This window comes from Perca fluviatilis, chromosome 3 (assembly GCF_010015445.1).
Source record: "Perca fluviatilis chromosome 3, GENO_Pfluv_1.0, whole genome shotgun sequence".
NCBI lineage: Eukaryota > Metazoa > Chordata > Actinopteri > Perciformes > Percidae > Perca > Perca fluviatilis.
The window spans coordinates 16,784,724-16,809,818 of NC_053114.1; the positions used below are offsets into that span (position 1 = coordinate 16,784,724).

Consider the following 25,095-nt stretch of genomic DNA (forward strand, 5'->3'; position numbering starts at 1 on the left):
ATTGGTACCATAGGGTTTAACCAAATCAGCTATCAGCAACATTGGTTTGCATTAAGCTAGCCGTAAACCCAACTTTAGCTGGTAGTGTTAGCAAACACTAGCTAGTCTGAGAACAGTCTGTTAACATGAATATTTACAAGCCTCCAAGCACAGACTTCACACTTTAAATCCTACCTGTTGCCTTTCACCATCCACTTATTTAACTGCTGTCGCATCCCTTGACATGCTATCTCCTTTTCCCTTTCTTTTTCTATTTTTAGCCCCCGACAGCTTTTTTGCTTTATCCATCTTTTTCCATAGACGACATCTCACTACTCGTATCCTCGAGCTTTACCTGCTCGATCAGCGCTCACATTTTTATTTTTTTACCATCGCTTTGGTGCCCCATGGTGCTGCGCCCCTATGCGCCGCATATAGCGCATACCCACTTTTTGCGCCACTGATGTACCAGGATAAATTTACATGGTTTAATTTTCAAAAAACACCATATTTTTGTTGTACTGCACATTGCTGCAGCTCATCTTTTCACCCTGTGTGTTGAGCTCTCTGTTTTAGCTACAGAGTGAGGCATCTCACTTCTGTTCCATCTTTTTTGGGAGTCGCACATGCGCAGTACCTAGGTCAGCACTACTAGCCAGTCAGAAGCAGAGTATGAGGGCGTGGCACGCTAGCAGCTAGGCGAGCATTATAACGTGTGTTACAAAGTGACATACATTTGTCACGGAAGTAAAGGAGATGTTCATCAGGAGCTACCTTTCAATTAACAACCTATCCAAGATCATTTATATTGAACAATTAATAGGATGCGACCATTCAAGATCATTGAGAACTGAGAGACTGATGGCCAAATTCCACCAGCCTAAGCGAATTAGGTCAAGAGAAGAAAAACAGTAGTGAGGAAAACAAGCAAACGACTGAAGTCAAGAGGGCACATACAGAAGATACTTCTCATTTTTCATGATCAATCCAATAAATAACAGGGCTGTCAAAACTGGCCAAAAATGACATTCAAATGTCGGTAATGAACTACCAATAAATATTTAAAAAAAAATTTTACTTAAAGAGAAGGGAGTTATAGTTTAAGGGGATTATTTAATTTCAAAACTGTTAAGGTGTCCACGACCAAAGACATGTTTTTGTGGCACAATGTAACCATAAGGCGACGTGAGTCGTCTGCCTGGTCTGTCAGGCCCTTTTTAAAGCAGACACTTAAGTCAATCAGCCGAAGTATTTTTATTATGCCCTCTTTAGCCATGACAGAGCCATTAAGGAGCACTCTGGCTGGCAGCTGGATGAAGTTTTCCTCCCTACATCTCTCTGACAGGCGAAGATTTGTTCTTTTGCTGAGAGAATTGGTTGGAGTATTGTCCCCTAGATGACAGTTCTAACAGCTCTGCTATAGCCCACCCCTTGATCACCCACCATTTAAAAAAACCAGCACTGGAGGCAGAGTGCAGCTTGATGTGAGCTGTTCACAGTACTGTCTATCCTAAATCTACCTTCTACACAATACAGTGTTAGCCACAGACTGTACATAAATTAAGACAAATACTAACAAACATCTAATAACATATTATAGTTTATTATCACACAATTGTGATTAGCATTATATATGCAGTTTGATGTGTTGGAACCTAACAATGTGGTCCCTTTTTTAAACAAAGAGAAACTCTGCCATGTGGCCTAACAAAGAAAGGCCTACTGCAGAAACACAGTCTGCCAGCCAAACTCGAGTTCACACCAAGTGTTACCTTTAGTTTGATGATACGCTCTATTCAGTCAAACGTTTGTACTTTAATTAGAAGTTTCACCGGAAGGACTCGCCAAACAAACTGACGGACAAACACCAATATCACTTCAGGAGAAGCGACCCCAAGTCAGAGACTTAGTTCTGGGTGGAGAAAATTGAGTGCGTTTATTTTGTGAGCTCTATTTCTGTCTTACTGTATTAATGTGAATCGGACTGCCGTGTCCTTTTGTTTTATAGCTGTGTTAAAGTACCTTGATCACGGTGTTGTTATGTATGCAGTGTTTCCTCTATGTTGATTTGACCACAGAAACATTTCTGCCCCCCACGGTATCAGAAATAGGGCTGCACTGTTAGAGTGCATGTCGGAGAATAGCGCGGACACACGAGGATAACTAGCCAGTTGAGATTGTGTGTGTGTACGTCCTTGAGAACTGGCAGTAGTATAACTTATGTTTTCAGTTCATTTAAGCCTGGTCTTTTAATTTAAATTAAGTTAACTGGTGATTTTCGTTGTTTGTATTCTTCACCTGCGAGCTAAATTGCACGTGGCTGTTGATTCGATAGCGATTGCTGAACGCCCTCGCCCACGTTTGTATTTAAGGTGCATTATTTACATGCTGAAGTAGTTACACTGCATTAAGATAATGTAATTAATAGTGGGTTTATTGTTATTTGCTACAGAATGCTTAGCCTATATGTCAAGATCAAAGTTGGCCTATATAGTAACTGAAAAAGTACAGTTCAATCACAACAGAAAATATGCCTCATTGTGTGTGAATAGAGGTGAATAAATATATTAGTTTGTGTTACAGCAAAGTGTCAGTTCTGTTTCATGGGGGGGGTGCGGATACGGACCTGCCCCCACTGCTAAAAATAATCCTAAAGGAAACACTGGTATGCTTAATGTATGCTTATGCTGCATTTAAATTGTGTTGTCCCACACAGTGGGGACGTGTTGGTTACTGTGGGTGAGGTTAATAAGCTTTATTTTCGTCGTTCAAAAGTTCAGACCTCCGACACACACAACGGGGCTTGGAGTAGACTAAGAAATTGATTACTTCCCCCAACAGAAGATAGGATCCAAATTTTGCTTTGCCTATGCTCTGTATGCTTTTCTGTCCCTTCCTCTTTCACTAACCACACACACATGCACACACACCTTCTCTCTCACACACACACGCACACCTATTAGCCTTGCTGGCCCTCACATAGTTGTTAACGGCATAGGCGTTGTGTTAGTACAACTTAGTTTAATTCCACACAGTCTTGGTGGCACTTTAGCCATTTTGCACCGTCTGTCTGCAACATATGTTTAAATTTCAAAGAGTCTCAATTCTCACAGTTTCCCCCGCCATCTTGAACTTTTACGTGGCTCAGCTACCCACATAGTCACGTCGCCACTCTCACAATTTCCCCTGCCAGCTTGAACTCTGGTGTGCTCGAACTCCACGTAGCTGCATCGCCATCTTTCTCTTTTTCTCTCTCTTCCTACTCACACACTCACACTCTCTCACACACACAGACACACACACACACACACACACTGCTTTTACATAAAGCGGAAACGTGAGTAAATTTTGAGCAACTTGATAAGCTGATGGTATGTTGTGGCGTTTTTCCATTATATGCTACCTGCTCGGCTCGGCTCGACTCGGTGCCCCATCCTCCTTTTTCCATTGCAGATTTAGTACTGCCTCATGCGTGAGGCGAGCGCAGCTGGTCGTCATAGCGCCGCCGTAGGAAACTGTTGTGACCTAACGCGACACACACACAGAACGTCAAAGGTGTGTTGTTGTCGCCACAGCCAGAAGACACATTTTGTTTCAAAAGAAGCTGGAGGCAGCAAAAAAAAAAACACCGCTGGCTAAACTATTTAAAAATGGAGGGTTTGTTCACTACACGCCCGTCTGTCGCTGGCAATGATGACGCAGTGACTAGTGACGATTCTCTCAGACCAATCAGTAGTCTGCAGGTTTTCACGTCACCTTTTGGTATCGCCTCAGCTTGCTTGGAACTTCGACTGAGGTGGTACTAAAAAAGTACCTGTTGGCAGGTACCACAGACTTTTTTTCGTAATGGAAAACCAAAAAAGGCGAGGCGAGGCAAGCAGGTACCATGTAATGGAAAAACGCCATTAGTGTCAGTGTTTAAGTTTTCATAAGTTAGTGTTGGAGTCTTTTCGCCCTCTAGTAATCAAAAATTGCTTAATGGTGAAGTAGCTTTAAGGAAATGGGATCAGCTAAAAATACATGAATAAAGCTACTGCAACAACAGACACTTTGAAAAAGGAAACCTCCACAACTATAGTTTCTTTACTTGTTTGAGGTAGAACTGGTGGTTTGACAAGTCCAGGCAGCAGCATTTGTTGCAGATAACGTTTTCCTGCAGTTGTAAGAGAACGAGAGAGGAAAAGGTAAAGGCAATAAAGCCAGGTAGAGTTAGTCTGGTGCCTAGCTAATTATGTAGTTTACTCCAGCTCTATGTTCAGTCCTGTCATGTCAGAATCACTGTAACCACAGGTTACACAAAGCAGGGAAGGCCCCTCTCCTTGCTGTCACAACCCACCTCTTCTTGTCTTCTTGATCCTCATTTCTCCGTTTAGGAGGAACAAACTACAGGGCTTTTTTTTTATTATTATTTTTTGTTGTTTGGTACTTATGTTGTCAGAACAGCACACTTCAAATTTACATAGTGGAGACTTCCAAGCATTGTGAATATAAGGTATTCCATGCAGAGCAGCAATGAAAAAAAGAATTGAACATCACATTTTAAAAGAGTGTTGTGTTTGGCTTTTTCCATACATCACTTCAGAGTTGCAGTGATTGAATAGACACTGTAAATCTATTTTAAAGCAGTATGTCAGTGGGGTTAATATATTCTTATGGTAGGGCTATTGATTATAAGATGGGATAGCAGGAAAAAATGTAAAGTGCACACAATAAAAAACATGTTTTTTTAAAAAGGTTTTTTCTAAATTTAAGTGACTAAACTGCTTTTGATTTGTGAGTTAACTGAGCCACAGTTGTACTGAATAGGTTCTTCAAAGTTTACTCCATTAGTTGTTCTAGTGTAGGACTTACAAAGTTTACTTTGAAACTGAGTTTGATAAACTTAGTTGTCTCATAATGTTTTGAACAAAGTTAATGTGATCATGAGTTTAGTGAATGGTCAGTCAGGCATTCATTTACAGTAACTCATCATTTTTATTCTAACAACTTTAACCTAAGTTCTGAAATGCTTCTTAATGTGGTTACATTTTAGGTTGATATAACACATTAATTTCTTCTGTTTTTAAAGTCGTCATGGTGATTGATGGAAGTCTCTTCTGTTTTTAAAGTCGTCATGGTGATTGATGAAAGTCTTATAATCCTTAAACAAACTGGTCACCTCCCATTTTGGTAAACTCTTCCCACCTGGCCTGTCTTCACCACCCATATTAAATTGCGTTCAGGAACTCAAGCCTAGACTTGCTACCAGGGTTGGGTATCGAGAACCAGTTGGATTAAAGTCCAAGTTATTTTAATCCATATTTGTAAAGTCAGTACAATTCATATATATATATATATATATATATATATATATATATATATATATATATATATATATATATATATATATATATATATATATATATATATATATATATATTATGTAATTATAAAATTGGTTTAATGTTTGCTTTTGATTACCAAGCTGACAAATCTGTCTTCTAATATTACTGGACGCTAAATTAATCTCAAAGGACTTCAAAGTTCCTAACAAACATTGGTTTGTTGAACAAAATGCAAGAACAACCTCAGCATGTTGGCTGAAAAGTATCCATTCGAGTGATTCACCAACCTATTTCCTTGGAGTAATGACTAATGAGATCGTTTTGTATTCTGAAACTCCAGTACACCTGGCATTAACATGCATCCTTGGTGATCATATAGAGCATAAACACATCGAAATTGGGTGCAAATACTCCCATGATACACAATGTAAAATGCTGACATTTTTAATAGGACAAAATATTTTACAAGCATTACTTTAGGAAAAAAAGAAAATGTTTTAAAAGTGTTGTTTGTCTCCGGAACTGGCAGCAGTTCAGTTGCCATTGTGAACTACTAACGGAAACTTAGTAAGGTAATAAATAAATTGAATATCTCAGGTTTTGAACTGTTGCGATAACGGATTCTCACTGTTTTCTGATATTTTATCAAGCTAACGAATAATTGAATGAGTTATGAAAATAAGTGTTTAATTTTCTGGACTTGTGATATCTGAAAAAAATTGTACATTACCTGCTTGCAAATGTCTTGAGTAATTAATTAAGTAAAATAATTGCATGCATATATTTTGCATCAAAACTATTGATACCGGCAGCGATGCAAATTTGCGACAGTTGACAGTTGGTTAGAAAATGAATGCCAGCTAATCTACAATGTATTGGTGAGACGGTTTAATGTCCTGGGGATGCTGCTGAAGCGAGAGAGAAAGTGACGGGAGATGCGATGTGAGCAGATGAGAGAGAGCGATCGGAGCAGAGGAGAGTTAGCGGTGAATGTACAGTAGCTAGAGTTATTATTTGGAACACAAATAAATGCTGCAGCATCTCAAGACCAACGGAGGTGTCCTGTCTTGTTTCCCCAGCTGCTGAGTGGAGTGACGGGGGTCAGCCCTGGAGACTCCAGCCCCTTCTCCCCCAGTGCTGTCCGACCACGGTCGGTAAGCCGAAGCAGGAAAAGCGAACACAAGCTACTGTAAGCTATTTTATTGAGTTTCCTTTTAGCTAAATACTTTTATTCATTCATTTTAATTTCCTCTGGTAAACAGTTACACAGTGTAGCCATAGACTCTATAAAGAGTGTAGACTTTTATTGTTAGAAGGTCACGGTAAGACGGAAAGTCTTACCGTGACCTAACAATAAAAGCCTACACTCTTTATAGAGTCTATTTAATAATAGACTCTAATATCTATATAATAATATAATAATAATAATTATATAAAGAGTCTACAGACACACACTGCCACACAAGCATCATTTCACTGCTACCCACACCCTAAACCAGCACCAAACAAAAATGGTATAAAGACGTCTGGAATGTGTCTCATTGTTGTCAAATGCCAGGCTTAGATGTAAATAAGCGGTTGCCCTTGGGTATGTGTCACGTGCACACAGATAATCATCAGAAGTCATTTCCTTTCCCTCTTGTTTTGTTTCCTATGATTGAACAAGGGTTGTTTTGCTACTTGGATGATACGATAGTGGCTGCCTTATATCAGATGGCTGATTACTTGACCCTGAAAGAAGCCGACCAAATAGTCCCACATAATCGTCACTGCAGGTAAACGCACATGAATATGCTGTGTGGATGGTGTAAACACATGCTGGATAACATTGTCCTTTTTGAATGGTTAGATCACCAAGAGGCAAGGTACTATGCAGCAAAAATGTCCATCTTAACAAGCCATCAATGGTGTAAGCATTTAGCAAATGCTCTTTTCTAAAGTGGCTCACAGTTCAGTGAGTCTGTTCAATGTTGCGTTCAAGGACATTGACCGTACATTTGGCTGCTGCTGGTCTTATCTAGTTGTATTTAAAGGTGTATTTGCACTATAAGTGAGATAAATTATCTTTCAGTGGCAGAATAGCAGCTTTTTTATTTCATTTTTGCACTTGTTGGACATTTGTGTCTCTTGTTAATTCTCTTTATTTTTAAGATTTATGACTATACACAATACTGTCCTCACAAGAAAAACAACAGCATTTGTTTGTTTTCAAATGTGTAATACAACTTATGTTTAGATATACTGTACCTCACAAGGAAGTGTAGTGGCCATGTAAAGTAAGACTATTTACTGTCCAAAGTTAAGACGGAAGTAGTATATATTGCTGTTATTGATGCCACAAAATCTTGTGGCTACTGTTTATTTCCAGTTTCCTACTGACAGTCAATTTTTTCTTTCAACCATATCCAAAAATCATGATCTTTTCCTAATCATAACCATATAGTTTTTGTGACTAAAGTTTACCAAATCTTAATTCTAACCGTAGCAGATTGACAAATATATTACTACTTTTGTAACAGTCAAATGCAATAGTTTGGGAAGGCACTGCCTTAAGAAAATGAGCATGTTTGCATTTCTTGACCCAAATAGACTCTGAAACCATGTATTATGCAGCACTGTGGGCAAAACCATTAAAACGTTAGTTTCCAGCTAGGCTGACGGCAGCCATTTTGGATATAGGGCTCCCAAAAAATGTCCCCACATTTTTGTGAGGGGCACCCCGGCTAATTTCTTTCTTTAACCTTTATAGATGACAAATCCAGTGAGAAACAAACCTTTCCTCTCCACGGTCACGGAACTGCTATAGATGACCCAACTGTGTGTCCTTTTAGATGGCAATGAACAATTACATATTTTATTGTTTAGTTGGAGGACTTGTTGGAATAAGTAGTGAACCTGTGTGTAACTGTGTGTAATTTTGTTACATTCCCATATTTCTGTGGCAAATATACCATTATAACATAAGGGCTTCGATAAACTGTACACACTGTCAGTATTAAATAATGCAGGTTGTTGCACGGAACCAAGATACAGTGTGCCATTTATAATGCGGGCAAGATAAGGGTTGGGTATAGTTTTTTTTTTTTTCCCGATACCAGTGCTAAAACATTTTAAAACGGTTTCTCAACGCTGCCTGAATCGATTCTTTAAATACAGAAGAGCACAAAACGACAGTCGGTGACATTTAAAAATGGCTTGTTTATTCCAAACGCCATGTGGTCAAATTTAAATAATTTACTTAAAATGAAATCACTTATTTCACCAGTCAGTTGCTGTTTAACAACAAAAAGAACCACTAGATGGCAGAAGTGTACTTTACACCAACATCTTGAGTTTCTTTGGGTGCACTTGAATGCACTATGAGTTTATGAGGTGCATTTGAATGCACCATTAATTCCTGTCAGTGTTGTTGTTTCCAACTGCAGCAATGGCCATGGTGTGCAGCTAGTCTTCACTGTGTCTTTAGCTGCAGACTGTGTTTTAAGCAAGCTACTAACGGTAGGCTAACGTTACCTGCTGCCAAGTGTAATGTTAACTAGCGTCACGTGCAGTGATGTTACTGTTGCCTATAACGTCCTTGGGGCACCAGAGGAAAGCGCAGACATGTAAGTGGCACTGAAATGAGGCGTCGAAATCTGCGATGCCATTCGGTCCAATAGATACTGGTCGTGTAAGGACCGGCACCATATTGGCACTGGATTTCGGTAACTAATCCTAGGCAAGATCTTTCAATCTGATTTAATTTGTTTTCCCTCATCCCCAGGGTTGTTCATATTGTCAGTTCATTACATCTTGACTGTATTTGTGCGGGACTGTGTGGGACTCAGCTACTTATTGTGCTGCTTTCTGCATGCTTGAGAGCACGCTACCCTTACAGACATGTTTGTGTGCACTTTCCCTAAGCCTTCATAGATAAGAGCACCCTTATTGATGTTTTGAGGGAATGCACTAATGTGGATGCACTCAGACAACATCCGGAAAATCTGTAGCGATTGTGAGTTCAGGGAAACAAAGAACAAAGAGGCTACAATGGAATTTTAAAACAAAGAAATTATGTGAAAAAGCAGCCATTTATTATAACATTGTAAAGGATGTACAATATGTTTTTCTGAAGAGAAAAAACCCTACATGTTGGATTTATACCACATAATGCATCTGTTTCAAATCGCCTGGCCATGTAACCACCAAAATACCATGAAAGTGAGAAGAAGAAAAAATCCCTGTACGTCTCATGTTAAAACAGTCATTTAAATCGTAACATAAAGAAGCCATTGTTGCTTCTGGAGCAAATGAAGACGTCTTGCTGTAGACAAATATCACATAGGTTATTCAAAAGTTCAAGGGTATCTTATCTCCACTGCCTTCAAAATGATCAGTCAAAATAACACTCCACTACTACCAACTACATGCCACAGACTGGTAAAAAAAGTATATACTAGCCCCCCTCTATCATAATGTTACATCACCACTTTAGACACGCATTTACATATGTTCAGTCTACACACTACATTTGCAATCATGAACTGTAATAAGTTGTCATTGTGAAAGAACTCTGGCTAGTTCAACTACACTGTTTACCCCAAATGCCCCCGATTTGGGTTAGTTACAATAGAAATTCAGCATATGGGCAGAAATGTAATGCTAAATGGTTTGAAATTAAAAATTCAATTGAATTGTGTGGCCAAAATGAGGGAGGGCAGGAGTTGAGGACGTAAGCATACAGTATCAAGGGAGCCATTTCTTTCTTTGTCCTCTGAAAATCAAAGTAATTAAAAGACTAAATGCACACAAAAATTATTGTTGGCAGTTAGTCATTTGCCTTACCAACATTTCAAGCCTCCCCTTTTTCTGCAGGCTTCAGCTGCCTAGACCTATCGGGCAGACTTATTGGACAGTTAGTGGCCAGTCAGTAGTCATTAATTACAAGGCAAACTGAGCTGACACTTGCTGATTGGAATGAGAAGCCCTTGTAAAGGAGACGGCTACAAATTTCCCTGATAGCTCAGACATCCATTACTTAGCTCAATATACTGCCAAAAATGCAGTGATCAGAAGAATGGATGTGGGAGGGTGGAATTGAGAAGTATTTTTTTCACCAGTGCAATAACATACTGTGTATATATAAATATAATTGTTATTGTTAAAAATAGACTAAATGGGATTAACAGAGGTTTAACTTTTTTTAACAATTTGATTTGAACCCTGGTTCTCAATGGTGGTATGCTAATGAATAAGATTTTTACTATGTGCATCCTTTATATACCACATTTGTCTGTTAAATGCCTCTGTGGTCAAAGCCTGAGATATGGGCTTAGTAGTAGAGGGGTTTGCAATATCTTAGTTAGGTCCGATATCAATTGTCTAAATGTCCATATCTATGTAGACCTATTTTACACTGCAAGGAGTTAGCAATCACAATATTGTTGACTAAGCCTATAGTAGAAAGTGGTGTTTTAGTTTTAAGTTTTACTTAGTCATTGTTTTTAATTTAGAATGCAGGACTGCGATGAGTGAATGAGAGAACAGAGTTTGATAGCAATAATTGGTTGGTTATGGAGAGTAGAGAAAACAATTATCTGGTGACCGTAAGAAGCTCAGCCCTGAATTCATAACACTTTAAGCGCTGCGATATCTGAGAGCCTTTACAGTTTGCAGTATATTTGTTAGAGTAGAGTTAAAGTCAGGCATGTTGCCACCCATGACTCGTTTGTTTGAGAAAGTGCTATCTAGTGCTAACTCCCATACATAAATTTAAATCAGCACTATAGTATCTAGCTGTTGAAGGTTAGTGTAGTAGTAGTTTTTTGCGATGGAAATGCAATCACACCAACGTAAAGGACATACACAAAAACACGCCAGTGTATATTGCATATAAATGAAGCTGGTGGTTGCCCTGAGTGTGCTCCTGTTGTTTAATCAGTTTAGGTGCTTTAAACATATGGAACATTACCATCGTTTGGGGTGTCAGATTGAGGGCAACATCCTGAAAATTGAGCAGAATAAGAACAAACGCATATCAACCTTCATATATTAATGAAAGAGACTCATAGTTTGTCTTTCAAATTGCTGATTTATTCAACCACATTTGCACTATTGCATATTCGTCCGCTCTGACCAATGGAGATATTTAACAGGATGACCACTGCAATCCCTAAATTTGATTTTTTTTTTTTTTTTTTTTTTTTTTAAATGCTCTGATGGTGAGAGAGAGCCTTAAGACAAGAATGGATTCAGAATTGCACAGTATCTAATTCCTTCATTGAAATAAACAGAAAAACTATTCATGATTATTCACAAAAACCTCTAAATCATAGTGCATGCTATACTCTAGATTTTATGATTTTGATGTAATCCCTTCACTCTTTCACACTGTATCTAATCCCTTCTTCTGCTCCCCTGGTCTAAAACTCCCCTCCCCAAGCTCATCACAGCTTGTCACATCATTTTGGGGTCACTTCATTGGGAGGCCTGCAGCAGGAGACCTCCGCAGGTTCTAAAAACAGATGTGACAGGCCTATTAAAATGAGTGATCTCTACTGCCCTGCTCTCCTCTGCTGCTGTAGCCAGAATGGGTACTAAGCTGTCTTCCCCAGGGCACGGACAGAAGCAGTAGGGCGCAAAAGGCCTGGAAGATAAGGCGACAGCGGCACATAGCTGGCATTGTGGCAGCTCCCAGAATTATCTCCTGATGAGCTTTTCAATTTTGGGGAGGGCAGTGGAACCTGAGCTCTCATGCCTGAAGGCTGTGAAGCACACAGTGAGAGATAAACATAGTCTGGAAAGAGCGGGTGCACATATACATACAAACACTAAGACTGGATGATCTAGTTGGAGCACAGCAACATCTGAACAGACTTGCACTCTGAACTATCTTGAACAAATATTATAAAGATAAATTGTTATATATCCATAAATAGTCAGAGGAAACGCAAAGCCTGGTGCAAACACACAACCACTAAATAACACAAAAGCATTTATTTTGGAATAGCTGTATGGAAAGGCAATCCGCTTGTCCCTTTGTGTCTCTTGTATCTACAGTGGCCTACATGGTGTTATTGTATTTTCCTGGGATAGTAATAAAACAATGCAGGTTTAATTCCGAGCACTAACTCATTCCTTGCCTCTGGAACAAAGATTATCCTATATGAAAACCTAATCTTTTAATGACTAACTTCTATTGTTAGTGGTTTAATTAAAATGACAGTATATTGACTGTGTTAAATAATATCTGATACATAACCACATTTACATTGTGCTGTACTCACTTTTGGACATATAGTTTATCAGCACTATCAGAAAAAAGTAAAATCCTGAGAAAGGCAATTTATATCCCTTTGAAGAGCGACACTATAGGGTTTTCTGTGTATCCGACCTCCGTCAAATCACTTATAAAAACAAATCAAAGTGTTTCTAACATTCCTCTTCAACACCTTGGTCCATGTTTGAATTGTAAATGTGTTGGCACGAGGTGAAGAGGGAGCTGCTGTTCCAGCATTATCTATTCTGTTGCAAGGGCTGCCAGAATATGTGAGAGGGTCTTCCTCTGAGGGCCGCAGCTCTGAGCTGCTGTCTCCTGCAATCCACCTGATCAATGGCTCGCTCTGCGATGAGCAAACTCCCTCACTGGCTCAGGGGCAAAGGAAGCTAGGTGAAAAGAGGAGCATTTTTTTCTTCAACAACATTAATATGAGATCAAAGTAACTAGGTTTACAATTTCTCTTTTGTCAGCTTTGTGGGGCCGTCGTGCATGTGTTCAAGTGTAAGTTTATGCTCATGGGCACTGTACATGAGCTGCCGCATCAGACTTTCTCATTTAGCTTTCCAAACCATGTTTTATAGCACAGTTTAATCAAAGTACACATGGCTGCCAAAATAATTAATGTATTTGTTATGTTTATTAGGGTTTATCATTTTAAAACTCCTAAGATCGTTAGAATCATTAAGAATTATCTAGGGATGCTAATTTAGATTTTTTTTTTTTCTGACCAATAGCCAACCCTTGTTAACCCATAACTACCCTTTAATAGGGGTGGGAATCACCAGAGGCCTCACGATACGATATCATCACGATACTTATGTCACGATACGATATTATTGTGATTTTAAAGATATTGCAATATTCTGCGATATATTGCAATTTATTAACTTTTTTCCAACTTCAAATTTTTCCAAATTTCAAATTATGTCCCCAAAAGAAAACTTTGTCAACATCTGTTTTGTCTAAAAAGATACATGTCTCTGTTTGTTCATCTCATTTCAATTGTATTGCTGCAAAATGGTATTGTCAAGCAGACCAACACATATATAATAAAAGATCGATACTTGGCGTCTGTGTATTGATACAGTATTGCCACGGAAAATATTGCGATACTATGCTGTATCGATTTTTTTCCCCCACCCCTACCCTATAACCGACAGGGGACCAACAATATTCATTATACATTTCATGGCAATGGACCAACGTTTTGGGCAGATGGATTGACCAAAAAACTTTGCCATCCTTTGGCTCCACCACCAGCAAAGAGAAACAAAATAAAAGCAAACAAAGAATACACGTTACAATCATAAATGGTCCTGCAGATGGATGACTAGGGCTGGGTACCAAATTCAGTACTTTTCAGGCACCGACCGAATTGCCTCTAAAGTATGGAGTATTGAAAAATGCCTTAGACGAAGGGTTGTCTCAGTGAGTTGGTGGAGGGAGCAAGGGAGGTGATGGAAGCTAAACTAGCATGAAACTGCCTTCCGTCACGGATTACCAAGGCGGCGCTTTTCATTACCTGCCTTTCATAACAAGATATTTATGGCAACAGGAGTTGTTGGAAAGGTATGAGACACATGCAACCTATTTGCCTCCATTGGATCCAATTCTCGTGTGTGTGTGTGTGTGTGTGTGTGTGTGTGTGTGTGTGTGTGTGTGTGTGTGTGTGTGTGTGTGTGTGTGTGTGTGTGTGTGTGTGTGTGTGTGTGAATTATGCAGAAAGAAAGTGAATTGTGTATGGAAATGGCTGCTGCGATATGCTGTGTTATTGTCTATTTCACAGTTGAATGAGTTTGCAGACTGGATTGTTTGAGGGTGTTTTTAACAGGGGCATGTCTAAGTTGAAGCATGCAGATAAGATCATTTAAAGGTGTTGCTTGTGAATGGCTTTTAAAACTAATGTGACCTGAAGATAATCTATACCTACATGTATGCATGCATGTGTAACTTCTGTCTTAACTGTGATGATTCTAAGTCATCCAGCTCATAGACCATCTATACAATGCAACTGGACTGGCTCCCTGAGCTTGCAGATTTTTTGTCGTATTTAACCTTTACATGACTACTGTCTTGTTAATCCATGACATAATAAATAATAACATACAGGTTTATATTGAACACTATCTCTGGCTATTTCTCACACTCAGACAATCTGATGCCGATCTACATACGATACCAATATATTTTTAATGATATACTGTGATTCAAAGCCAATTTGATACAGTTCAATTCAACCATGAATATGATTTGATAGTTTTATGTTTTTAATAACGAACGTGTGACTGAAATAAATCAATAATTTGTTTTCATTTTCAATTAAATACTGAATCAGAAATGCCAAGAAATAATGTATTCTGCAACATAAAAATAGTAAACACAGGCAGTGATATACTTGAAAATTCTTTGGCCAGTTCCTAAGGAAGATGAATTATTTACTAAAATACTGCTGACTGGGTATCGTTTATGTTGCTTACTGTGCCTGTGATTAAAGTAGCTCTTATCTTTAGTAACCAGCAGCCAGATGTGTAAACGATGAGGTTGCACCAAAACCATGCATGCACCTTTTCCCACACATAAACTGGCATTTATAAATGAAGAATGTGTGGTAAGAATGTACACACCTCACACATACAGTACTTAATACCAGGCATACGCATGGTTTTAGCTGAGATAGCTGAGGGTGATATGATAAAGAGGAGATTGTAAGTTCAGAGACAGGTAATCTTGTTTGCCATTTTCACTGATGTGTGTTATTATTTTTGCAGGCTGTTTAAAAGCGTTCTGTAAAATGTCTATCAAAGGCACATTTATAGAATTTAAAATATTTTCAATTATTTTTTATTGCAACGTAGGAAAGCTTTTTTGCACACCTCTTTTGTCGGGCAGGTGTGTAGGATATGATCAAAAGTAGCAGATCAAAAAGAAAATCCTGCACACTGACCATTATTATTAAAATATTAGAAAAATACAATCTGTAGGTACAATAAAACAACAAAAGCATACAATCTGAATGAATCATTGATCATCCCTTCTGACATTAATAATGATGATTGAGATTTTATTTTAATGATGGCTTGCAGAAACCTGATTAATTAGTGTATGGACGCTACAAATAGCCACAGCTGTGCGTAATGACAGCTGCTCTCTTGGAGAAATTCCATATTCTTTACTGTATTTCTCATTGACAGGTCTAATGAGTGGTGGAGCGATCTTAGAATCTGATTCCGCTATCAAATTAATTTTTACCCCTTTAAAGGGGTGATAAAATGATTATATAGGGTATTTCACACTGTTCCTTATGGTCTCCTAATGGGGTATGTAACATTGGTTGGGCTGAAAATGGCCTGGTTGATATTTTATTGGCCTTTATGCATCCCTGTGTTTTGGCCCTATTTGTAACAAGAGCTTTTCTTCCAAATATGGTATGGTCATGAATATTTAGATGAGCTGCGCGCTGATTGGTTGAGCGACTTGCCATACGCACATATTAGAGACGCGCGCTGATTGGTTGAGCGAATCCCCAATACACATACATTAGAGAAGCGACAGAATCTCATATTCCAGACACTGCAATGTTTCATTACCAAATTCACTTCTGAGACTTTTTTAAGCGAGAAATCAACGATATAAAGCTGAAATATGGGCCGTTTTACAAAATTTGATGGCTAATTGCAAATTTGGTAAGACGTGTCGGACTTTAGGAGCTCCACACAGTCTGACGAGAAAGCGGCAGCCTGCTGGGCTCCATACCCAGGGCAAAGTCACCCTTTGTGGATACTGCACTACGGGGCTCCGCGGCCAGCTGCCGGCATAACTATAATATATTTACGGTTTGAATTTCGTCACGCCACTTTGATTTTAAGGCATTTTTATGAACGTGAGGCATCTTTGTAGGACGAGCAGCTGCTTGCAATATGTCCCATTCATTACAATGGGACATATTGTATATATATACCGCAGCTAGCTAGCTACACTGTCGCCATAACTAAATTATATTTACAGTTTGAATTTCGTCACGCCACTTATATAACATTGTTCCCCAATGTCTTATAAAGCTAACCGTTGTGTCCGATTTGATTTTAAGGCATTTTTATGAACGCGAGGCGTCTTTGACCAGCAGCTGCTTGCTATATGTCCCATTCATTACAATGGGGAAACACCGCAGCTAGCTAGCTATGGGATTAGTTTTGTGACTTTAATTCCAAGCAAAACTTCTCAAGTATCAAACAAAAAACACTAACTCAAGCAAAAAAATTGTCACCTCAAAGGTAAAACTTAAAACTTGCAAATAAAACATTTGTGTAGTTGTAAACTATTGGTCTTTTATTTGTTTGATATTTTGTCCTTTTGTTTACAGTTCCCTCTGCTTCTTTCTCAATGATCAGTCTTTTGCTCTCTCCATCATGTTTGCAGTCATGCTCCCAGCTTTCTCGTTTGCGCTCCCTGACTTTTTGCTTGCGATTCTGACACAAACATCTCGCGTGGGTGGGTCTTACAGGGGTGCGTCCCCATTGGCTAATGAGAGTTAAGGGGAAAGTTTGAGTGACAGCTCAGCCTCAGTGCAGGTAAACTAACGTTAGATACTCAGTCTGGTCTGAAGGACACACATTCCACAGGGGATTCTTACAAGATTAATAAGGTGTAAGTATTATTAATATATATATTATCTGTGATCTACGTTGCAAGCATGGTTACTAGACATTTGTTGTTTTGTTGTATTAAGTTACTAGCTAGCTAGCTAGTAAAGCTTTTTTAAGTTAGCATTTAACGTTAGCTATACTGCAAACATTATCTAAAAGCCACCGGCTACCTTACTGAGCTAATAATTTACCATGGGAATCATGTATTCTTCGTGCGGCCTTACTCAATGGAGATGTATTAATTATCGTCTTCTCTCTGTAGAGACCTGCAGGACCCGAGCAGAGCTACGATGCTCTCCCAGGTAACCTAAAGGTTAGTAACGTAGCTATATTATGGTCTATTAGGAAAAATTATTATCCAGCTAACTACTAATTGTTGTGGTTGCTATTGGCCTGATAATACACAATGCTAGGGTATTGGTTAAGTTGTACAATGTAAAAGCTGTGAATGTAATATATATAGGGTTCGACACATACATTAGATAATGTTCCATCTGTACACACTGTTCTTTCTTTGCACTACCTTAAGATGTCAGATAACGGACGTATTTTTTGTATTTTTTAGCGCTGTAAATGTCAACAATATTTAGAATTAATGCATAGTGTTACTACTGTCCAAACTATGTACTTTAACTAACACACCAGGCCCTTGACAAATACTTTGCTTAGTGATCCTTATGGTTTGATGTGATGTGCATGTGTCCTGGTGGCTGGCCATATCTTACTTTACACATGTAGTCAACGTGGAGGTAGGAATCTAGAAAGTGTGATCAATAATATTCCAGAAATAAGTGTTCCAGTAGTGTTCAGAAAGCTAGAAAAATGTTTCTAGAGTGCAGGCTTTATTACAATTATTTATTATTGAGCTAATTTCAAACACTTTTTTATCATCCAATAAGGTACTTCAAGCTTTACAATAAGAAGTCAAGGAAGTGAAGGACTACAGCCACATCCCAGCCCTTCAGAGAACTGTCCTGCAGAAAAGGCTGTCGTCCAGACTGGAGCGGTGGGCCATCAGTGAGCTCAGGAGACCAGATGATCCCAGGCGTCCAGGAGTTGTGTGTGTGATATTCCTGCACCACCCTCAGAAGTGTTGTTGCAGACACAAGTCAGCAGAGAAATACAGCTTGCCTTAGGTGAAACTGAATATGTGAAATATATACATAACCCAATTACTCAGTATGTTTGTGTATTGTTGGTGATGAAAAACTGACCCTGACCTGTGATGTACTGCAAATAATGACTGACACTGAGTTCCAGCTTCTTATACCACCGGAGCCCAAGCTAAATATGTTCAAATATCCATTATGTATGTGAAGTTTTATATTGGACTAAAAATAAAGCATTATAATAGTCTCAACCTTATTTCCTGTTTTATATAATGAACCAAACAGACAAGGGTGAATGTAAATTTGTTTTTAATATATTATGTGCATTTTAAAATATAATTACAGTAAGACAATGTAAACACAAATTAAATTACAGGACAGTATACTGTAGTAGGATATATATTGACATACAATGGACTAAGAAACTACAAGTACACCAATGAAAACTTAAGAAAAAAGGTTATTGTAAGTGCTAATGGAGTATCTGAGCAAAATATGATCAATACATACACTACTGGTCTATACCCTGGCTGTTTGAAGCCTTTGCACACAGTGTTTCCTCCACAGAGAGACTAAAGGCTCCTCTCCCTCTGCTGCTCCACGTCCTCCTGGTTGGTCGGCCTGCTGCCTGATGTGAGCGGTGATAGAAAATTATAACAAAGTTTCTTACACAAATCAAATGGTAACAAAGTTCTTACTGATAACTGAGGCTTCCAAGGTTGTGTGATTTACAATTAAAATAACTTGCTTTTAAGTAGCCATTAGCAAATGTGTAGGCTTTAAAAACACTATGAACATTTTCCTTATGCTGACCTGCTTGCAAATGCAACAGAAGACATGTAATTAGAGTTAAGATAGCCAGTCTTTGTCATAACTAGGAAAGTACAAATGAGCACAAAACTATAAAGATGAACCAGTTAAGCAGTGCTAACACTGCATTTGTACTGTACAGTATGTGTCAACCTCTAGATATAATACATTACATTCACAGCTTCTACATTGTACAACTTAACCAATACCCTAGCATTGTGTATTATCAGGCCAATAGCAACCACAACAATTAGTAGTTAGCTGGATAATAATTTTTCCTAATAGACCATAATATAGCTACGTTACTAACCTAAGGTTACATGGGAGAGCATCGTAGCTCTGCTCGGGTCCTGCAGGTCTCTACAGAGTGAAGACGATAATTAATACAGCTCCATTGAGTAAGGCCTCACGAAGAATACATGATTCCCATGGTAAATTATTAGCTCAGTAAGGTAGCCGGTGGCTACAAGTTTTAGATAACGTTAGCAGTATAGCCTATAGCTAATGTTAAATGCTAACTTAAAAAAGCTTTATTAGCTAGCTAGCTAGTCACTTAACACAACGAAACAACAAATGTCTAGTAACCATGCTTGCAACGTAGATCACAGATAATATATATATATTAATAATACTTACACTTTATTAATTTTGTAGGAATCCCCTGTGGAGTGGCTTGTGTGTCCTCCAGACCAGACTCTGAGTCTCTAACGTTAGTTTACCTGCACTGAGGCTGAGCTGTCACTCAAACTTTCCCCTTAACTCTCATTAGCCAATGGGGACGCACCCCTGTAAGACCCGCCCACGCGAGATGTTTGTGTCAGAATCGCAAGCAAAAAGTCAGGGAGCGCAAATGAGAAAGCTGGGAGCATGACTGCAAACAAGATGGAGAGAGCAAAAGACTGATCATTGAGAAAGAAGCAGAGGGAACTGTAAACAAAAGGACAAAATATCAAACAAATAAAAGACCAATAGTTTACAACTACACAAATGTTTTGTTTGCAAGTTTTAAGTTTTACCTTTGAGGTGACAGTTTTTTTGCTTGAGTTAGTGTTTTTTGTTTGATACTTGAGAAGTTTTGCTTGGAATTAAAGTCACAAAACTAATCCCATGGCTAGCTACACTGTCGCCATAACTAAATTATATTTACAGTTTGAATTTCGTCACGCCACTTATATTACATCATTCCCCAATGTCTTATAAAGCTAACCGTTGTGTCCGATTTGATTTTAAGGCATTTTTATGAAGCGTAACTTTGCTAGTTCGGTAGCTGCGCTCTTGCTATATGTCCCATTCATTACAATGGGGAAATAGCCCAGCTTGCTCATTTTCGCATAACTAAAGTATATTTACAGTTTGAATTTCGTCACGGCATGAATATTACAGGTTCCTTAAGGTCTTACAAAGCTTAGCTAACACTTGTCCGATTTCGGATTTCAATTGAATGTATTTTTGTGAATGTCAGAGTTAGGAGGAGGCTAGCTAGCTCTCATTGATGGACTCCATCTCACCGCAGCTCTAACAATGAGACTCGCAGCCAAAGAGGCTTTATTTCCCCGATTGTTTGTTTAAATAACTCAACACACATACCCATTATAAGATTTACTGGAACCTGCGGGCTGCGGTAAAAAAAGTATTTAGTCAGCCAACAATTGTGCAAGTTATCCCACTTAAAAAGATGAGAGAGGCCTGTAATTTTCATCATAGGTACACTTCAACTATGAGAGACAAAATGAGAAAAAAAATCCAGAAAATCACATTGTATGATTTTTAATGAATTTATTTGCAAATTATGGTGGAAAATAAGTATTTGGTCAATAACAAAAGTTCATCTCAATACTTTGTTATATACCCTTTGTTGGCAATGACAGAGGTCAAACGTTTTCTGTAAGTCTTCACAAGGTTTTCACACACTGTTGCTGGTATTTTGCCCCATTCCTCCATGCAGATCTCCTCTAGAGCAGTGATGTTTTGGAGCTGTCGCTGGGCAACACAGACTTTCAACTCCCTCCCTCTATGGGGTTGAGATCTGGAGACTGGCTAGGCCAATCCAGGACCTTGAAATGCTTCTTACGAAGCCACTCCTTCGTTGCCCGGGCAGTGTGTTTGGGATCATTGTCATGCTGAAAGACCCAGCAATGTTTCATCTTCAATGCCCTTGCTGATGGAAGGAGGTTTTCACTCAAAATCTCACGATACATGGCCCCATTCATTCTTTCCTTTACACGGATCAGTCGTCCTGGTCCCTTTGCAGAAAAACAGCCCCAAAGCATGATGTTTCCACCCCCATGCTTCACAGTAGGTATGGTGTTCTTTGGATGCAAATCAGCATTCTTTCTCCTCCAAACATGACAAGTTGAGTTTTTACCAAAAAGTTCTATTTTGGTTTCATCTGACCATATGACATTCTCCCAATCCTCTTCTGGATCATCCAAACGCTCTCTAGCAAACTTCAGACGGGCCTGGACATGTACTGGCTTAAGCAGGGGGACACGTCTGGCACTGCAGGATTTGAGTCCCTGGTGGCGTAGTGTGTTACTGATGTAGCCTTTGTTACTTTGGTCCCAGCTCTCTGCAGGTCATTCACTAGGTCCCCCCGTGTGGTTCTGGGATTTTTGCTCACCGTTCTTGTGATCATTTTGACCCATCCATCTTCGTCCGCTTATCCGGTGTCGGGTCGCGGGGGGAGCAGCTCCAGCAGGGGACCCCAAACTTCCCTTTCATTTTGACCCCACGGGGTGAGATCTTGCGTGGAGCCCCAGATCGAGGGAGATTATCAGTGGTCTTGTATGTCTTCCATTTTCTAATAATTGCTCCCACAGTTGATTTCTTCACACCAAGCTGCTTACCTATTGCAGATTCAGTCTTCCCAGCCTGGTGCAGGTCTACAATTTAGTTTCTGGTGTCCTTTGACAGCTCTTTGGTCTTGGCCATAGTGGAGTTTGGAGTGTGACTGTTTGAGGTTGTGGACAGGTGTCTTTTATACTGATAACAAGTTCAAACAGGTGCCATTAATACAGGTAACGAGTGGAGGAGCCTCTTAAAGAAGAAGTTACAGGTCTGTGAGAGCCAGAAATCTTGCTTGTTTTTAGGTGACCAAATACTTATTTTACTGAGGAATTTACCAATTAATTCATTAAAAATCCTACAATGTGATTTTCTGGATTTTTTTTTTCTCATTTTGTTTCTCATAGTTGAAGTGTACCTATGATGAAAATTACAGGCCTCTCTCATCTTTTTAAGTGGGAGAACTTGCACAATTGGTGGCTGACTAAATACTTTTTTGCCCCACTGTATTTTGTCTAATTCTGAGCAATGAATGTGACCCATATTGGATTTTTTTCTTTTTCTTTGTCTACGAGAGCAGCAATTAATTAATTAATTCATTCATTAAAAATCCTACAATGTGATTTTCTGGATTTTTTTTTTCTCATTTTGTTTCTCATAGTTGAAGTGTACCTATGATGAAAATTACAGGCCTCTCTCATCTTTTTAAGTGGGAGAACTTGCACAATTGGTGGCTGACTAAATACTTTTTTGCCCCACTGTATTTTGTCTAATTCTGAGCAATGAATGTGACCCATATTGGATTTTTTTCTTTTTCTTTGTCTACGAGAGCAGCAACAGTTAAGATGCCTGACACTTCCAAGATCAAAACAACCATGTCCTCCATTTTTCCTCACCCTTTTCATAGGCCACCAGTCTTTGCATGTGGGCGTGAGCAGTGTTGTGTGTGCACGGACTTCCAATCAGTGGAAGCTGCAGACGGCCCGTTACCCTACGCTTGGAGGCAGCCATCTGTCAGCTGATGCTCAGTCGCCACGGCAATCAGAACGCTCTGCGGCAGGTCCAATCTGTTCCACCACAGGTAGGGCTGGGGGGGTGCGGGGTCATCATTATTCCTTCTCTCTAATCCATCCTTTTGTAACATCGCTCACTCCATCTTTTCTTCTTAACCCCTGTATCATTATCCCTTGGACTCTCCTTTTCAACCACTTTTTGAGCTCATTGGCATTCCTTTAGTAATATTGAGTTGCTCTTTGTACCCACAAACAGTTAAGTTTAACCTTCGTTACAGTCACCTCACCATCATTGGGTTAAAAAAAGAAAAGAAATGTACTTATATGGCATATGGTTCAGCTGAGTCCCATTATATAGACACTTAACATCCGTTAGACGAAATACAATCCCAAAAATATCACATTAGCCGCTTTCCGACCAAGTAGTTAACAGGAACGTAGTTATAGGAAAAGTCCACTTCTAAGCAGATCTACTAACTACTCCCCCCCCAAAACGTTTTTTTTTCCATTTGCATTCGCACTGGCCAAGTGGCCATAGGGATTATAGGAGGGGTAAGGGAGTGATGCAAGCACGGCAACGGTCTACAGCGTTAAAATCAGAAAAGAAATGCACCAAAAAAATGTCACAATTGTGAATGTTGAGGTGAAATCAAAAGAAGCAGTATCATGTCCTGAACCACCTGCACTGGTTCCCGTTACTGGCAGTTGCATTACACCACTTGTGTTATAATGATGGCAGTTTGCTAAGTGTGGTGCATCAGTGGTCACTCCAGACTGCTAAGTGTGCTACACCAAACCCAAGCCATGCCAGACAGGACTCTACCTCTTCATGCCTCTCTGTTGGCAAAAGGCCCAACTGTTAATCTGATCAGAGCCATGCTAATGGCAGAAGGCAGCCCTCCTAACCAGACTACTAGCCTGGCCAAGAAGCCTGAAGCAGTAGAGGTGACATTCTGAGCTCTACACTCCAGATGAATTTTTGAACGGGGCCCAGAACAGAGCTTTAGTAGACTGATTTGGTTTTTGCTGTCTCGTTTAGCCACTGAAACCCAATTTAGATTATTATGAGTTTTAGAATGAGGAATTAAGTATAGATTTGAAAGTATTGTGTTACATTTCCGATTGCCTGGTGTGGCGAGATCTCCTCTAGAGATGCACCGATTACAATTTTCTAGGCCGATTCCGAGTTTTCATTGAGTTAGAACTGCCGATACTGATTTTAGCCGATTCCGATTTTAATATTTTCTAACCACTTTACAGCACACACAGATAATTTTCTATTTTTTCTGTAATAGAATATTTTTGTATAGAACATTTTTTGAACAGATAATTCTATAAAATAAAACTATATAAATTACTCCTGGTGTGGGAAATTCACACACATCTAAAGTGCAATGTTATGGAAGAACCATTTCCTTCTTTTCACATCCAATATCCAACTAAAAAAATTTGATATATTTAGCAAACTAAACTTCTGTATGTATGAAAACAGGGAAAACAGGTAATGGCAATAAAATAATATATGAATAACAAATAAAAATAAAATAAATATAGCTTTGCGGTATAAAAATATTTCTCAAAACACACACACAGGCCTGTTTGAACGTCAACAGTAACGTTACCTGAAAACAGCGTGTAGTTCCTTTTTTAGCAAGTTTGCTTTATGTGTCATTGTGCATAAATATGAACACTACCGTTGCTGTCAACAGGCTTATCTGCTAACGTTAGCTACCGGTGGTTACCTCGGAACAATCCAGCAAATAGACGGTACCCTAAAGTACCGTTATTTGAAACTAAGATGATTTAATGTCACCGCTCATTTTAGCAACAAAACTAAACGCTGAGGGAAGATTACTATGTTTTTAATGTTCGTTTTGAGCGGTATGCATCCCCACTAACCTGGAAAGCGTTTTAAACCGTAACGTTAAAGCGTGTCGGAGGAATACACACAGTCAGAGGCAGAGGGGCCGTCACCGCAGCGTTCGTTAATGTTAGCTTCTTGTCTCATCTGGGTCTGATAAACAGTAAATTCATCAAAGTCAGTGTGCCCAACGCTATTTTCCGATAAACTGTAGTTAGCTGTGAGTGCGGTTTTCTTGTTCCAGTTGTTCAGCCTCAGAGGGGAGAGAGAGCGGCTGACCGTTCGCCTGAGATCAGTAGAGCAGATGGCTCTGC

At 39.2% G+C, this 25,095-nt stretch overlaps 1 long non-coding RNA gene across 1 annotated transcript in view; it reads left to right on the plus strand.

Moving 5' to 3' along the window:
• The window catches only part of LOC120556216, a 77,218-nt gene extending 54,160 nt beyond the window's left edge, over positions 1–23,058 (plus strand). Inside the window, exons 3-4 of the long non-coding RNA XR_005638827.1 lie at positions 6,383–6,492; positions 22,815–23,058. This is a non-coding gene — a long non-coding RNA (uncharacterized LOC120556216). The remainder of the gene's footprint in view (positions 1–6,382; positions 6,493–22,814) is intronic.
• Positions 23,059–25,095: the final 2,037 nt, after the last annotated feature.